The 18,788-nt window shown below is 37.6% G+C and overlaps 1 pseudogene; it reads left to right on the plus strand.

Annotated features, from left to right (window-relative positions):
* Positions 1-1,947: 1,947 nt before the first annotated feature.
* Positions 1,948-13,140, plus strand: LOC122144189 (annotated as a pseudogene).
* The last annotated feature ends 5,648 nt before the right edge of the window (positions 13,141-18,788 follow it).

The raw sequence follows: 18,788 nt of genomic DNA on the forward strand, positions 1-18,788 counted from the left end.
TGTTCTTGTTCAGTGCTGCCCTGCTGTACTGTTCTTAAGCATAGCACTTACAGTTGTCTAATACCTGCAGGACATCTGTGATGCCAGTGCAGGGTGTCTCTTATTCATTACTTTGCGAGCAAAGGTTTACACAAGTGGTGAAAACTGCATTAGCACACATCCCCTGCACTGACAGAAAGCGTTTTACGTTTTGAAAAGTTCAGTGTTATTGCCCTATAAGTGAATCATGTAAAGTTAATACAGGATACCTCAAAAACTTACTTGTGCCCTATTTCTGAATGTATTATATTGTCAAGTTGGAAGTTTTTTTTTTTTTTTCATGATTTATTGACACTTCATTACTTGTAAATACTTTTTGCCGTTTTTTCATCATCAAGGAAAAAAAATGAAACTCTTTCTTACTGCCTGGTTCTGTCGTCTCCAGGTGGATTCTCAATGAACTCGTGATGTAGGAAAAAAAAAAGTAATGACTGTATATTTTTTCATTGTGCCAATTTGTAACATATTTTCTAAGTGTATACTTTTTCTTAGAAAGTGATGTGAGGTCGTTCTTACTGTGGCATTTGTTCTTTTCACCTTTTTAGCAAGTGAAAAGGTTTGCTAATTGCCATGATGTTTTCTTTCTGTTCTTTTTCTTTCTCTCTCTCTTATTTGTTTTTGTTGTGTGTTTAAAAGCCAAGAACTGAAAATACTATAAAAAATAAATAAAAAACTATTGTAAAGGAGCGAAGAGAAGGAGAGCAAGCTGTGACTCTTTGTTGAGAGGGTTTTGTTAATTGGACCAATCTTGTTGTCAGCGTGTGTTGTGACTCTAGCCATGTAAATATAATATTAATTTTAAAAGCCCACATAAAATAATAAATAAAAAAAAAGAAACAGTGAGAAAACAGATTCAGGGGAACAAATAACACTAACTTGTGATCACAGTGTGCTGTTTTATAGATTTTTCATGTAAATTATTCTAGTATTTTGTTTTTGTTGTATCTGTCACAAAAGTTGAAATATTTGTGATCAAGCCTGTATGGTGACAAATGTAATATTGGTAACGTGCTGAGTTTTTGTAATCATGTTTATGAATAAATATTAAGTTAAAAGCGCTTTTGATCACTCGTTTCAGTACTGACTCGTTTTTGTTTGTGGAAAACCTGAAGAAAATCTAATGTGATCAGGCTTTATCGATTCTCTGACAGTGCTTCTCTCCGTGGCTGTCTGCTACCAAAAACCCCCAAAATAACTTGTCTATCTCCCTGTAAATCAGTTTTGATGGCGGTTTTTGCCAACAGAAAGCAGTCCTAGGACACCTCTTTACCAGAGTGCATTATCTTGTATAGCCTATAGCAACCAGAAAATTCACTTAAAAAACTAGATAAACCAGCTGCAACGGGAGACAATTTACATGTTTTATGAAGCGCAGGGTCATTTGCAAATGTTTGTTAATATTTAAACCGTATAGGCTATGTGTGTAGGCCTATATTGATACACAAGACACGTTTTAATAAAAGCCTGTTTACATTAGACTTTTAGACATAAGATTATATGTGTTTAAAGGTTTTCTTACCTATTTAAACGAGTTGTTATATTGTTCTTAATGAAAGTGATTTCAAAAAATGTATTGAGAAAATCTAGCAAATCTAATTGGCTGATGAGACCGCTAAGTGGTTCCCGGTGTTTATAAAGATAACAAAAAAAAAAAAAAACCTTTCTAAAACTAAATTGAGCAATGTCATTGCATTAAGCAACGTGTGCACGAAACGGAAACTACGAAACGCTGGAAACGCGGTTGTTGAAAATGTAAACTGGAAACCTCATAAATTGTGTTGCTGCTGCGTGCATATGTCTGTTTAGCTGCCAGTCATCTAGCACCCCCAGAAAAATGTCCAATCATAGCGCCGAAATTGCGCGCGCCACAGTTTATGGGCGTGTTTAACTGAAGTGGGCGTGGCTACGATGGCACATACTAGTGGCTTTGCTGCCTGCGCGGACGGATCCGAATTCAGAAGAGACAACCTGCACCAGGCCGTCTTTCACTTACTTCATTGAGATTAAACACTGATTTAGAAGAGGTGATTTTAGACTTACAGTGTTTTTTAAAAAAAACTGTACACTATCCCGACACTAGGCACCACGGGATCAGCCCAGATATGCCAAAAACATTAAGATATATGTTCAGGCAGTTCGCATACGGATCTGTCGCAGAAGATCGCGGACCGTCTGGGACTCGAACTGGGGAAAGTGGTCACCAACAAAAATTCAGCAATCAGGAAACATGGTGAGTTATTTACAGTCAGATTTGCAGCCTGAAACCTTGATTTCCGTATAATGTTTTGGCTAGGGGTAAACGGAATGGTAAAAACATGGCAACCACCGTTTTTTTTTTAGTTTGTAGTTTTATGAGTTGGTAGGTGGTCATCTGGCGCAATGCGCCTCTATACAGACAATCAGACTCTCAATTTGCCCAGCATGCACCTGCATTAAGCATGTGACCTCCGGGGCCGCTAATGCTAATTTTAAAACGTCCTGTCTTGGCCCTCCTTTGCCAGCCGTGAGGAGTTATAACGCTATTAAATGTACCCTCGTGAAAGCTGCCAGGCGTTTTTTTTATTATTTATAAATATTTTTAATAGAGTTCCTTTTTACGTGTATAGCCTAAAAAAGAAGGAGGAATATGCAGGTACACACGACCACTTTCATACAGTGAGATTAAAAATAGAACGTTGGCCCTTGGCTGTCTATGATTGAATATAATTGACATTTTAACTCAAGATGAGGGCAAGCCTTGTGACCCAAAAAGATAGTATGTTGTCTCACACTCTTTATCTGCAGCTGACCATGCGAATTAATGCAGTCAGGCTTTTGACGCAATAGTTTCAGTTGCTTTTAATTGGATAACAGTCTGAACCCCAGTGGTGACCCAAATTACACACCCTCTAATCAGGCAGACAAGTATAGATTTATAGTGGACTATCCTTTAGGACTGAGACTCAGCCTTGTTGTGTGTGTAGTTGTTGTGTTTTTGCAGTGTAGAGATAGGAGAGAGCTGTGCGTGGAGAAGATGTGATCTACATTGTCCAGAGGGCTTGTGGCGAAATACAAACGACAATCTTATGGAGCTGCTGATCATGACAAGACCTGTAGATTGCATCGGCCTCCAGAGTCACGGCGGCGTTTATTCCCTGTTTCCCCTATCGTCTGCAGGACAAGAAGGACAAAAGGTGGGGGTGAGGGGAAACAGCTGCTTAATAACACGTACATCACAGTTAATCATAAACATTAACGCATCACTGTGGTGGATCCATGTGGGCTTACTTTCGGTAAGTCTTTCTTCTGTGGGTGTCTGCTTGTGTTTCTTGGCCCTTTGGCAATGTATAAGGCATGGCTAATATGCTTGCTTCGTTCTTCTCTATCTTCCTGTTAATGTTTATCTGGTTAGTGGTTGTGATGTTGCTTATTTATAAGTGAGAATTTTGTGCTGTAGAGTCGGGCTCCAATCTCAGCCAAGCTGGTCGCCAACATGCTGTCTGTAGCCGGAGCAGGACCACATCATCACTATGGACCTTCATGCATGCATCTCAAATTCAGTAAAAACAGCTTTGCAGCGCCTTCCTCCAAAAAGCCTCAAAACAAACCCTTATCTCTCATGAACCAGAGAATCACAGACATAACACCCTACAGTCAGGCCTGAACTGAACTAGAAACTGGGTGCGCCTTAAATTTCTTCAGCAATTTTATACTTGATGACTTGGACACTGAAAGTGTTTTCTTTTTATGGTTTTAATTTGAGTGAGAGTGTTTTTTGTGGTGTTCTTAGGGGGTCTTTGAATCCCAGTTGTGATAACTTGTACGCTGAGCCGGCAGTCCTCAAAATGGATTAAAGAAAACATCAATGAATGGAAGAACTGCAACTATTGTTTTCTCCTGATGCTGGTGGAGCCAAGAGGTGCTGTTTTTCTTTTCTTTTCTGTCTCTCAGGAAACATTGGGTCTCGTTCACTAACCATACATACCACCACAAAGTGTGTGTGATACCTGTGTGCAAAGGTTTTTATGACCAATCATAATTTATCAAGAACTTTTTTTTTTCTTAAATTTAAATTTCTGAACAAATGTGGGGAACACTTGATACCCCACGAACACCCACAGTCATATACTCTTTGTGGCCTTAAAAGAATATTAAGATGAAAAATTTATACATGGATATTAAATCTTTAAATAATTATATATAACATCCATTGTATCCACACCAGTTTAAAAAAAAAAAGTGGTCTCGGACGTCTTTCCATATTTGTTGAGTAACTGAAAACCTCTGCAGAAACCCCTTATATGGATAATGGCTTGTGGTTTTAAGCCTTCTACACCACAATTCTCAGCTGTCCCAGATTAAAAGATTGTCATTGTGACAAAACAATCGTGGGCAATTTCTGTGATCGTCCATGGCTTCTAAACGGTGGTCCTGTGTTGGACAGTGAGAGAGGTTTAAAAGACGGCCTTGTGACCAAAGACAGCCCTGCGATCGCTTCCTGATAATGTGTTTACTGACCAGTCAATAATAAAACTGCAACACGAATGGCAGGTTCATCAACGCAAACATGGCACTAAAACTTAAAAACTGCTTACCTCAAACTCTTTTAACTTCCTTTTTAACAGATTCCTCTTTTTTTTTTTTTTCAGCAACATAAAAAGTACAGCTGCCAAACTGTGCCTCGTCATGCTCTTTTTGTTTACCACTAGCGCATACTAATGACGATTTCTTCCATTCTTAATAGTAACTTGCATTGTAGTCTACGAGTCAACTGGGTGTCATCATCATCATACGGCCTGCACACATGTCCTACCCAAGTTTATTAGATCCATGTGGCACAGCATGATTGGTAATGATCTTATAGGGTTGCTAAAATCGTGTGTAGAAAGCTTTATACAAATGGCTAACCTCAGGCACGCGGTGGCCAATTTAGAGTACTCCAAATTCATTGACATTACCCCACAACAAGGTTAAGAACAAATTGGAGTCTATACGCATGTGTTGTGAATTAGGAGGAATTATTTACAGTTTGTATGAACGTGAATAATTCACACAACTATTAGTGAATGAGACCCATTCCTTCGATTTCTTTTCCTTAATTCACTGTCACTTGTTTCACATTGAGATTTCTCTTTGTTTATCCTTTTCACATTGAGTTATGTTTTAAAAAGTCTTTTAAAAGAATGTATTTTGTCATATTTTTGAGTTTTGGACTACATATTCATTTGATTTTTATAGCACCGTAAAGAATTGTAGTCTATAATGTTGATCACGGCTCTTGAAGACGATGGGACATGAGTGTGTTTTACTCTTTTGGCGGTGTGGAGGGTAAGGAAAAATGTCAGTTTTTTTGTGGTGTGTGTGTGTTTATGTGTGAGTGTGTGACTGCAACAGTGGATGGCTTGGTCCTAAACCTTTAGCAGGTATATTACAGTGGTGGGCATTTTTTATAAATCAGTTTGAAAGCCTTTTTTAAAGCTTGGCTTAATTTAATCATGCGGATTACATCATGTGATTGTCTTTTGAGAGAGAACTCGACTACAGCGCCCTCTTTTGTAACCAATTTAAGAAACTCAAGTGAGTGAGTGAGCTTATGCACACTGGTGCTTGTTACCTTGTGTTTTTACTGTAACTTTTGCGCATGTGGCTTCTCTGTGATGTGTATGCGACGCTTGCAGAGAAGCCTGAATGCATCCATGGTCATTTCTGGCTGTTGTTGCTTAAGAATCTTGTGTTCGTTTTATTAGAGTGACCTCCATCGCAGAAGACCTGAATGTGGACTTTGCCTTAATCCATAAGGAGCGGAAAGAAGGCCAATGAGGTGATTCGTATGGTGCTGGTTGGGGACGTGAAGGACTCCGAGTGGCGATTTTAGTCGATGACATGGCAGACACGTGTGGGACAATATGTTCACGCAGCTGACAAGTGAGGACACGCATGACTACACGACCCACTTTCATGCTCAAACACATGCACATTCATGATTATCCTGCTGACTCCTTGTCGGACCTCATGCCTCCATGTTCCTGCCTGTTTGTTGTAATTGCTCGTTGTGTCTCTGTTCTTCTCTCAGAATTGGTGTCTGCGGGGGAGCCACTAAAGTGTACGCCATCTTGACTCATGGTATCTTCTCCGGTCCAGCCATTTCTCGGATCAACACTGCCAACTTCGACCGGCAGTTGTGGTCACCAACACAATTCCCACAGGAGGACAAAATCAAACACTGCAACAAGATTCAGGCACAGACATTATCTTATAGAAAATGATGTTGTGGTTCTTTGTTTTCTTTATGTTCTTTTCTTTTCTGTTTCTGTTTAAGTAAGTAGAAAAGTAATATAGAAAATCACATGATTATGTAACAAATGCACATTTCAAAATCCGAACTGAATATCAAGCTTGTGAATCTGAATCAAAGTATTAAATGGGAATTATATGCAAGGTCTATTAAGGTTTCACAATTTTACAATCCATTTTTAATATACTATACACTACCAGGATACATACTGTCCTTATCCAAAGTATACAGTAAAAGCAGAGTATTATAGGAAAATGCTATTAGGATTAAAAATAACAGTTTTCTATTGTGAATACATTTTAAAGTAGAATGTATTACTGTGATGGGAAACTTAATTTTAGCAGCCATAACTTCTGTCTTCAGTGTCACATGATGCTTCAGAGGTACATTTTTATGTGCTGATTTGATGCTTAAGAAACTCCTTCTTATTATCATTGTTAAAAAACAGCTATTTTTATTGGATACATGGTTTTTTTCCCCCAGTATTTTGTTGATGAATAGGGATTCAAAAATTACAGCAATTTATTACCTCCTTGCTGAATAAAATCATTTAAATTCTGTTCAACATATAGATATTTAACTAACCCCAAAATTTTGAACGGTAATCTGGTGTTACTTCTGAAATATCATATAGGTAGAAATTGTTTTATTTTTTCTCTCATGTACTCAGAGCTGTGTGTCTAATTTATTTCTCTTTTCTTTCACAGGTGATCGACAATTTCTATGATCCTGGTGAAGCCATTAGGCGGAAAAACCTATAATGGGGAGTCAGTTTCATACTTGTGTTAGTCATGTGCCCTCTTATAACGCAAACATACATACATAACACACACGTCATGTCATGTGTACCAAACTCGTATAATGGGAGAACCATTTGGCTGGCTCTGTTAATCCCCCAAAAATGGTTCCTTTGTAAGAGTTCCATACACTTCACCATTTCAACTGAAGACATATTCTGGACAGTGAATGAAAAGAACGAAAGTTTATTTTGTTGGCTTTTGTGCTCACCACACAGCTCCCCTCTTTCTGCCTGCATGTGCTGGACTCCCCTTTTTAATTTCCCAAGGGTATTTGTGGATATGTAACAACTCACTAAAATCTCTGATTTTCCATTCCCTCTCCCCCTCCTGTATTACACCCGTCACTCTAGGGTATGTAAATGTTAACCTGCATGTTAGACTGAGGATTCCACTTTGAAATTCGGCTATTAGAGAAAACAATCTTAAAACCAACAATTAGATGACAGCCCCTGTTTATAATGAAAAAGCTAATACTGGATTTTCATTGCTGTCAAGTTTTATGTGTTCAAGTTTGTTGTGAAACTTAAAGGTACGATAGATGTTCTATGAAACTGTTTTAACACTATTAGTTTTTGTTATAGAATCTAATTACTAACATATGGCTAAACTGAAATAGAATACGGTGTTAAGCCCCTTAGATTTGCCATTGTTATGGCAGCTGGGATTTTTATCTTTTGTTTATTCTTTTCTGCCGGTTTCAGTTTTTAGGTTGAATTTTTTGTGTTCTCATGACGTTATTATTTTCATCTCTTCAGGGGGTCTTTTGACAGGGTGAAAGCCAAGATCTGAGGTAGAAAAAAATTAGGGTCATTTTTTTTTTTTTAAGCTGTTGATAAAACGGTTCGTTTATGATTCATGTTTACAGTTGGGCAGCATTTTGACTGCTTGAACAGATCTGTGAAGTGCCCTTTAGATTTGACTGGAACCACACACACGCATACACTTGAGTCCTAATAAGCAGCTACTGTAGACTTGGCCCCAAACAATCATGCCCCTGTTGAAATATGTTTTGTTGTTTTCTTGCTTATCTGTGTGAGGTCAGTGTGTTTGGTCTTGGAGTATGTTTCTTTTTGCCATGCTCCCCTGAGCGAGATCAGAGATAATACACCTAACTATCCTCACCGCTTACACTGGAGCAGTAGAGTGAGATGACAGAAATGTGATTTGAGGGTCTATGCCGTTTGCCTTAATGGAAGGAGAGAAACAATGATTGTAGCTTGTTTGAATGCGGCGTGATGAGTAAATATATTTCATTGATATAAACTGCACACGTTTGGTGGTCTAAATCTTCCCATTTTTATACAATTTAATATTTTTATATTTTAATAATTTGTTAAATAAAGGTGTTCAAATATAGGTTAATATGTTTAATTATTGCCTTTAATTTTTTAAATGCGAAAACATGGCCAAATTGGTTTTGAAAACCAAATATTTAATTTGGATATTTCAATGTCGCGAAGAATTTAAACTGTAATAATACTGTATAATATAAATGCCCGCATAGGTGGCGCAATTTATTAGTTTTACGGTTGTAAGGTTAGAACCTTTAGTAAAAATCATACGCATTCCGTTATTTTAAAAGAGAACTTAAATTGAAATGCAATTGTTTTTAAAAAAAAAAAATTTTTTTTTTGCTTCATTTAAAAACACTATCTGTAGACAATATGTAATGTTTGGGAAATTATTGCAAATGTGTTTGAGTTTACAGATTTACTTAGCATCCATTCTGACTGACAGATCACAGAATACCAAGATAAATAATTCACCTATCTTTCAACAATTATAAAGTCATTAATATTTCAGTAATAGTGAGGAAAACTGGATAAATTAACCAGTCGTTTGTCCCGAGTCTCATTTAAAACAGAGCCTTATCCGAATACAGACGTGTCTCGAGCCCAGAGTCAAGCATCGCGCTCCCTCCGTTGCTGTCCCTGACTTTATCTCGACCACACGATTAAAGTCTTAATCTTTAAACGAGCAATGTTCCCACGGCTCCGCACTTGCCCCAAGCTTATCAGGTTTGTGGTCATACACGTGTCCTATTTATGGAAGCCTGTTTGAAAGTATATGCGAACTATATGAGCGACAAGAGGAAACGCGCGTGCTTGGTCACGCATTAAATAGATCAAATTATATTTCCAAAGTTATACGCAGGGGAATGCTGTTTCTGTCACCACCAAACAAATACAAACGGACTCGAGCAGTGAAGAGGAGAGAGTTAGATACCTCCTTTCGACCTCCTCAACTTTTTAAACCCCGCAGCGACCCCCGCCACAAGCCGTCGCGCACAGAGATGACGGAAACGCGCTGGATTATTTAGCTACCCAAACAACTTTGGCGGAGTCCGGGGCGGTAGTCGCGGTAAATCATTGGCCGCCCAGACAAGATATGTGCTAGTACCCCAGAGGGATTTCCCTCGCTAGGACGGTTGCTCAATTTTGTCTACATTTGCAGTTTGGAGGAAAGTCGGTATAGGAAGACAAGCCGGTTTATCTTTGAACGACAAAACAAGAGGTGTTCGCGCAATGCGGGTGTTTATGGAGAAATTTTTATCGCCGTGCTGTGTTGGAGGATTTGGGACATGGCGTGGTCATGACGTGTGTGAATTGAAAAAGGTACGTTGTGAAGTGACGACATAGAAAGCATCACATAAGGGGGGGGGTGTGTGGGGACCAGAGGACATGGACTGAAATTGGAATGGAGGGAGGAAAGAAGAGCCACGGGGCAGATAGAAGAATGAAGAAGGGGTAGCGTGTAAGAAGGTCGATGGGGGATCAGAGCTCGGCGAAAGGGGGTTTTGGAGCTGTAGAGGGAAAATCTAAAATTTAAATAACGCCTTAAACTCTTTTTTGGCAGATATTTTTATTTGTATTCAGGGGGTTTTTTAAAAAATTATAGTCCTCTTGAGAAACAAATCAGTGCGGGGGACGAATTTCAAAAAAATTGCGTCTTTTTCGGAATTTAAGGTCGTCAGCAGTCAAACGGAAAAGGATGCACAGTAAACAATGAGGTAAGAGAATGATATGAAAAAATCTAACCTACAATGCACCGGAAATTATAAAGTTAATATATTAATCTAAGTTATTGGATTACTGTAGGAATAACATGAAGATAGTTATATATAAATTCGAGAATTTACGATAGTCGGCATATAACCTACATATTCTAGGGCCGTTCACATTTTTTTACATTAAGAACCAAAGCGTCCTTAAAATTCGTCCATCGAACGCAAAAAAATCGCTGAAAGCGCCCGGCAACTAGCAGCAAATCATTGTTATGATGTCAAACGCAAACTATATGATATTAGATCTATCCATACTACTTTTTGTTAGCTACACAATTTAAATTAGTACAGTGAACCAGTTAATAACAGTTATGCCTAATGTTTATTTTTTGAAATTATTTGTTTTTATTTAGGCTATTTATGTTTTTAATTCTTGAGATCACCTGGTTGAAAAAATAGTTTGTTTCTACTATTTCCCCTTGCGCATCTTTTTTTTTAGTTTTCACCGTAGTTCTACATTCTCACAACGGGGATATGGCGAAGTTTAGAGCTCGGATGCTCCCTATTGTCAGTTCGTGTTGCGGGCGACCGACCACGATCCCCCCGCCTGATGGGCATTCGAGAAGGAGAGAATGGGGAAAGTATTTCTTCGAGAAGGGAGTCGAAGGACTCGGGTCATCACTGTTTGTCGTGCGGTGCCAAACAACCGGGTTCTGCCCGCTTGCAACACTCTGCCTATCCCAACAGCGTCAGGCCATAACTGTGCACACTGTGCAGAAGACGTGCTCAGCCGGTGCACCTCAAAGAGCATCCACCATGCGAGGCTCGGCCGACCAAAATCGCTCTGCTGACAAGAGGTCGGGTTTATTTTCTCGTTTTTTTTTATTTTGTTTTTTGGTCAAGATTTGGTTTATTATTGTATTATTATTATAACTGGTTGGTCTAGGTTGTTTATTTTAAGTGGAATTATTTAGGCTAATTGCACATTGGGAATATTCACTAGGAAGATCGGCGACTATTTGGGTAAATGAATTAAATAATGTTTAATATTACAATTCAAATAGATCATTTTTCTGTAAGCAGATCACACTGATTAATACTAGGAGTGCATCACTGGATTTGTTACCTTAGTGTGTTTAGGATTCTTCAGTTGTCTTGTTATATGTCTGTCTGCAAAAATCGTACGAAGGCGCGACTCTGTTTAATTTGCTTTCAAATTGCCGATCTATCTATTAACACAAACGGTCCTCCTCGGACTATTTTTTCTACATACATTGGCTTAATTGAATCGTAAATGGACTCAATTAAAAAGGACACTTGGTATAAAAGCTAAAAATTATAAAAGGAAACATTATACGCACTTGCGTTTATTTTAAAATACATTTGGTATTATGATTGGTTGCATTTGTCAGCAACTATATTATAAAGGCAGGAAAAAAAAGTTATATAAAATCAGCACGTTAATTGTCTTTTTTTTTTTTTCTTTTCTTTTTTTTTCTTCTTTTTGCCGATCCTTGCGGCTCGCAGGGAATGGAGGGGAATCAAAGTTTATTTTCACGAGAGAGATCCTGTAGGGCTGAAATTTCATGATGTCACACTACAGAGATGATCATCACCAAAAGCTGGCCGGTGAGTGACTCTCTTTTAATTAATTTTTTTTTGTCTACCCGATAATGTATAAAGATAGAAAAATATATTTCTTTTTTATTGGAAATGTTCATGGATCCAGTCTATTTTTCAACCACTTAATAATTTTCCCAGGCAGATGTATAAAAAGCCCCTGGAGGACAACAGATCCGCGGGGAGAGTGAAGAAATATGGCAGAGATTTGCCATCATATTCAACATGCTGCTCATAGCTATTAGATTTTATTTATTTATTTATTTATTTTTAAGTCAAATATATTTCCATTTTTGCTAAGTGCTTTTAGCCAGAGTGGGACCAACTTTTAAATAAAAAAACTGAAAAATTGATTTCTCTAAATCATGTGTGATATCACCTCTTGTCATTACATCCAATGACTTCATGGATCAGGAAAAGATGTTGGACAGAACAAGACAATAAATTCGCACTGTACTTTTAAAATTATGTATTATTATCACCATTATTATTTGGACTATTGTTGTTGGGCTCTCTAGATGGAATCATTGATCTTTTTACAGACGAATGTTTCCCCAGCTACAAGGTGAAGGTAACGGGGCTTACACCCCACAAGCCAAGAGTATGATCTTACTGATGGACATTTATTTCGCCGAGAGGGTGAGATACCTAACATCGAGGGTAGTAAAGCTTTGACAGATGTTAGATAACAAATGGTAAGAAAGTAATAAAATATATATGTGTTATACAAACTATAACACTAATAACAATACATAATAATAAAAAAGTTGTATACAAGATGTTTGATTCTATTTGCAGCAATGAATCTTAACTAGGGCATTTTATTATAGGATCATTATTTTATAGATGTTCAATGGTTGATTGGAATTGATTGTATGAAAGTTATTGAATGTACTGTTAGATCATAACTCTACTTCTGAGAATAGAGAAAAAAAGAAAGGGTGTAGTTTTTATAATCAGTGAATGGTAGGAATGCCTAAGGAGCAAAATAGAGAGGGAAAGATTATTGAATAGCATGAAATACAAAGAACTATGTTTTGTGTGTTGATTTTGTGAAATGATGCTAAGAATAATGCAATTATAAGCCTTGGTTTGAGGGTCACATATTGTTCATTGACGTGGAGGCGGATCAACATATGAAGCAGAGAGAGCGATATAAACCTTGCAACTGGTTTGACTGGTAGCTGATATAGGCTTTATTAACTGAAACCTAACTTTGTTTACATGCTAGATTGTGAAGCAGACAGAAAGTCCTTATCAACTCGTTTTGTGTCCCTATCTGCCCTGTAGGTCCATCAGTGGTAAAGCTGAGCCGGCGATTCCAGGCCGATTGTATGTGCACCCAGACTCACCGGCTTCAGGAAGCTCACTGGTATGGACAGAGTCCGATCTCTTCCAGATAGCCAAAAACTTAACCCGACCATCCTGGATCCTTTTCGGACATGTCAGTGAGATGATGCCAGTCAAAATCTGATCGTTATTTACTGCTATGAACATAATTAAAATCTCCCACTGGTTTTACAGTTAGTTGGATTGAACGGGACATGGAACAGGTTTCTGTGGTTCTTAAAGGGTCTTAATTCACTTTCATATAAATAAAAAAATACGGGCCCTAACAAATGTCTCGTTTTTAAATCAACCAGCACAGAAAGTTATACATCATAAAAGGTCAATGTTTGCATGAGCACAAATGGCCCCGCTAAATGAATATCTTCATGCATGTATTTTGTCTTCTTTTTCCGTAAAACAAATTTAGTCTAAACACATACTATAAATCAAAGATACTTATGTGAGTTGCGCAAATCATGAGGAGATATGGACGGCATTGTGCAAACAAAAAAGTTAAATGAGTTTAGTTTAGTTTAAGACAAGAACAATCATCTGACAGTGGAGCATGACAACTGTTTTTTGTGTTGGTTGTTGTTAATTTTTTGATTGTAAGATCTTTTTTTTCAGCACAAATTTGCACCATTTGGAGTAATAATAAAGATAAACATTTCTCAGGAAAGAGAAGAGCTTGTATATCTCATGTTATTTGAGACTTCTAAAGTAAACAAAAATTTTGATTTAAATAATACGTTAGACATTTGCAATTGGACAACACAAGACACAACCAATCTGCAGAAACATCAGTTTACTTTTATAATATGAATTTGAGCACGCAGAATTCACTAGACTAATGGAATTTTCTGGTCTTTTTTTTTATTTTATCAGTTTTTCTTTTTTTTTTCTTTTATAAAAATAATCGAATCCAAATTTTTTGAGTCCATAATCTCAGTGCTCTGAAATATAGCTTACATTTTGTATTTTTAAAATTATCTTTAACTTAAAAAAGGTCCTAAGAACATTCACATTTAAATTCCTCCCAATTAACCCTGCAGACGCACCTACTATTGTCTGGACTGTAGTAAACCACTGTGTGTTGATATGGAGATCTCTTCTTGTTATGGTATTTGCCAGATCATTTTGCAATCTATGCATAAATACTTCATCCACTACCATGCTCCGCCTGCACCTTGTGAACGGCACGAACACGAGAGGACAACAGCTTTGGCTCCAAAGCAACCCACTAAGATTTCTGCACCACACTCGTTTCCTGAGATCACCTATCATCGCTTTGGTAAACATCCTACCCAGGACCCCATCACAGTGAGAGCACGAGGTAATACACAATTATGATATTAGAACAAATGCATACATTTGCAGGGAAAGCAGCAGCAGTGTTCCGCTTTTAACTCCTCTGTTTTATTTAGATTCAATCAGCCCTGAACCGATTGAGAATAATCCATTGCTTAAAGTGTTTTTCCGTTGGAAGGAAAATGACGAATCGAATTAGGATACGCATGTACACCGTTACACCAAGGTGGGAACACAAAATGTTAAACATATCAAATACGTATGCAGTCTGTTTCTTTAGTGGAGAATCAGCATAACAACACCATGGTTGTATGGGTGAGTAATGATGAATCGCTAAATGGCATAATGTATTTATTGTTCAAGTGTTCTCTTTTTGCATTTTAATAGTCCTATATGCCTGCATATGTCATTTGTTGTGTTGTTGCATCTCATAACACTGAGTTGTCCGGATACATGAGAGATATATGTTTGTTCACTTATTTTAATAGCCGAGGTTTAGTGAACGACAAAACGTCAAAAGATTTGTTGTTGCGTATGTTGACAGTATTGAATGTGACAACAAGAGAAGGATATTTATAGTGTAACAATATTAAGAGCAGAGCGGCACAACACACTGTCACACAGAGAGGTCACTGAGGGGCTAATGTGTGTGTGTCTAAGTAAATGCGTTTTTGAGAGAGAGAGTGAAAAACAGAGAAAAAGAGGGAATGAGTCAGATTGGAAAGGGGGTATAGAAAAGATTTTTAGCTACTGTAATTGTCTCTTAGCTTAGAAATTTCATTAGAAACGATCAGTACTGTGCAAATGATATCCGTTACCCTTTGCTGCCCCACCATGCCAATGCGAATCATGAGCCAGCCTCTCTTTTTTAACACCCTGATATATCAACTCTAGCGCCAGTGTTTTGTGACTATTCCCATAAAAGTTCCTGATGCATTGGGCTTCTGAAATATTCTCAATATATCTTTTGCATCCTTTCTTTAAATGTCATTTTCCCAATTTCTCAAATATTGTCTGGTTCATGCTGTAGGAATCGATGAGTTTGATGCAATTTTAACCCCTCTTATTCTATCAAGCCCTAACACAGAGATATATACATCTTGTAAACTCAGTACATTGACAACTGGGGCCGTCGGTAGCAACTGGTCCTGACACCCCCTCTCCTGCCTGGCTCTTCACTAGCTCTTCTATATCAGGCAATACCAACAGTTGGGACACTAATCCTATAAAGCCCGGGGTTAGTTGGGCTTAACACCTTGCACATGCTCCATTGGTGGATATTATTTGTCACGGGTACATGGATGCCCAACAAAACAATAGAGGGTTGAATTTCATGATGTGGGAGAATATTGGATTATATGTAAGTTTTATTACACCCCCCGACAATGCAAATTTATTTACATTTTAAATGGATATGTTTAACATTTTTTAAAAAAAAAGGAGGGTGCATTAATTTGCCTTGTTAATTTGATTTGATACATTTCAGAATTTCTTAAATTGTATTTTTCTTAATTCCTACTTATTGTGGGCTTTTTTGTGTTTTTTTAGACAGTTTTTTTAGGGGACAGCTGTTCTTTTTTTTTTTTTTTTACAGTTATTTATAAACTTTTTCAAATATAGCATAACAAAAGGTTTGATTACAGTTTTAGTATGTAGCTTTCCACACTTTATAGCCCTACTTTCCGCCCCGGGGTAATAAAGTAAGGAACCAGTACATTACATATAAAAGTTTAACAACAATAATAATAATACCTAATAACAATAGAATAAAATAAATAAATAAATAAATAAACAAAATAAAAACAAATAAATAAAAAAATATACACAACTACATAGCCAATATAAAATTTTTTCCTGACATGTGGTTGTTGTGTACGCGTACAGCCAATTCTAAAACAAAAGACGAAACTATTGCGTGAGATTAGTGAGATAGTAAACATTTTATCAGAGTAGAATCTAGAAACCAGTGGGGAAGTGAAGAGGATGGGTCATAGTCTTACATTCAACTAATAATGTAATCATGATAGATTTTGCATATGTTTGCCGTTATAAAAAAAATTTTGGAGCAGATCCTTCATATTAAATATTTTAAGTTTCTCTATTTTAAGTATGGTATAGATACTAGCATAACAATAACCACCATTGAGGCTTTAGGCGCAGTTCTTTGTTGACTTCCACTAATAAATATATTCTTCTTGGACGCTAATAAAGGTGGCAAAAGAGCACCAAAAATAAAATTTTTTACTTTATTGTGGTCAGTAATATACTCGCTGTTCGGGTACTCAAAAATAAATAAAAAAATAGCAAACTTCAACACTGGGTTTTATATTCAAATCAAAGGCGACCTCATGTAGATGTTTTGAAAAATATGCATGTACAATAGGGCACTCAACTTTTTCACCAAAGCCAAAAAACATATGAAAATGGTCTATCATTGTCACATTTACAATCGAATCAACACAAAATCGTCAACATTTTGGCGTACATTTTGAAAAGTATACATTTTGTTGTAGTAGGCACGATGGAGAGGAGGGGCTTATTACGTTGTATTAGGCGGAGGCGTGCTGCAATGTGCACAAACGGGTTGATCACAATTTATTTTTTAGAACTTTAGACAAGTGTGTCTTAGAAAGAGATTTGAACTTAAAGTTAAAAACAACAGGAGAAGCAAATAGCAGGTAAGTTAGTCAGCTAAATGGTGTGAAATTAAGTGACATGCTTCATGTTACCTCACTTCTTAAAAGTTAAACAATAGATTTAAAATAGTTGTGGTTGTTGTGGGTGGTTTATGCTTTAGGCCAGTGAGATCAAGATCGAGAGTCGATTCTCGTGGAAATGAACTGCAAAACCTGTTATTTGTCTTAGAATGTTGAATGACAATGGTTTTTTTGAAAAACATACAACCCAAACACAGTTAACACATATGAAACAACACACAGTCAGCAAATTAAGACTTCTGAGGAAAGGTTGACATGATAGGTAAAAGTTTTTAAACATTTAAAGGTCAAAGTCTCTATTTACAAATAAGGTTATTGTAATTTGACAGAGCAAGTCAGGTGTAAAAAAAATAGGGTTTATTTTCTGAATATGAAAGGAATTTAACTGTATAGCCTTTTATAAAAGGTGTTCTATGTGTAATATTTTGAAATATGCATTAGCATACTTGTTCGTGTTGTTGGTGTTTGAAACTGTCCATAAACTTAACAAGATTAATTTCCTGGCTGAAAAACTACCATGTTCCTTTTCTTTTTTTTTGTCCTACAGTTTTTTTTTTCTTACAGTTGGTTAATTTGGCTCTTAATAATGTTTGTATTATTACAAAAAACTCAATTCTTTTTTGTTGTCTAGGAACCCCGTGGTCAGTTGTGTGGACCAGAGCAGCCAGAGCACCTCTCTAAACCTTTTGAGCCACATGCATTGCATGCTATTAATACTTCAAAACCTCTATGCAGTCTCTAAGCAAAAACCAGCTGTTTTTTGTGTAAAACACCAAAAAAGAATGAGCAATTACTTTTAAGGCAAAAATCGCTACTTTCCAGAGTTAGTTGATTGACCATGTCATTGCGGTAATGATGAATGATTTGAATTCAGGTTGTGGTTTGTCTGTCTAGCAGGGTGGACCACACCCTCAGCTGAAAACCCTCTCCCTCTCATGGACCCCCACCATACATACATTCTTCACATTACTCAAGCCTCTCATCAGCTGAGGCCGACCCATGTGCACACAGCGCCCCCACTTGGCAGTAGGGACACCGCCACAGCCACCAAGCCTATGCATGTATGGGAAGAGTCTTCAGGGTGGGCATGGCGGGACCTCAGTGTAGGCCCGTCTTTGTATACAAGGACCTGCAAACCTTACCAATAGCTTCTTCTTCAGGCTAAAGAAAACGGGTGGGTGGGATCTTTTGTGTGTTCCCTCTCCACTGAACCTCTCCTCAGGCACTGTATCCACAATACACCTGTGAAGGTGGGTGTTCCATGTCACACTGCATGATGACTGATTTCTCGACTTGTTAGTATGCCTGTGCAATCGATCAGTCCAGCCAAACACCACCAACCAAACAAGCTGGGGTGTGGGGGGGAGGAGCTATGGAGACTGAGCAAGTGTGCATGGTGTGTGCGAGTTGCCTTTGGTGTGTGCTGCCCTGTGTGTGGCCGTGTTCGGGCTGTGTGTGTGTATGTGGTGTGTGTGTGTGTGTGTGTGAGAGTGCGTGTGCGAGAGAGAGAGATGGGAGGAGAGAAGGAAAAGAAGAAAGATGTCTGGAATAATTGTTTCGTTAACGATACTCATAATTTTTATCCTGAGATCACAAGGTTTTGCATTTTTCTGTAATTGCTTCAACAGGTGTCTTACTCGTGTTGTTGTGTTGGTCTAGCAAATTACACTAATTAAAAAAAAAAAAAAGTCTGTTCT

The sequence above is a fragment of the Cyprinus carpio genome, unplaced genomic scaffold, assembly GCF_018340385.1.
Source record: "Cyprinus carpio isolate SPL01 unplaced genomic scaffold, ASM1834038v1 S000006615, whole genome shotgun sequence".
NCBI classification, from domain to species: Eukaryota; Metazoa; Chordata; class Actinopteri; order Cypriniformes; family Cyprinidae; genus Cyprinus; species Cyprinus carpio.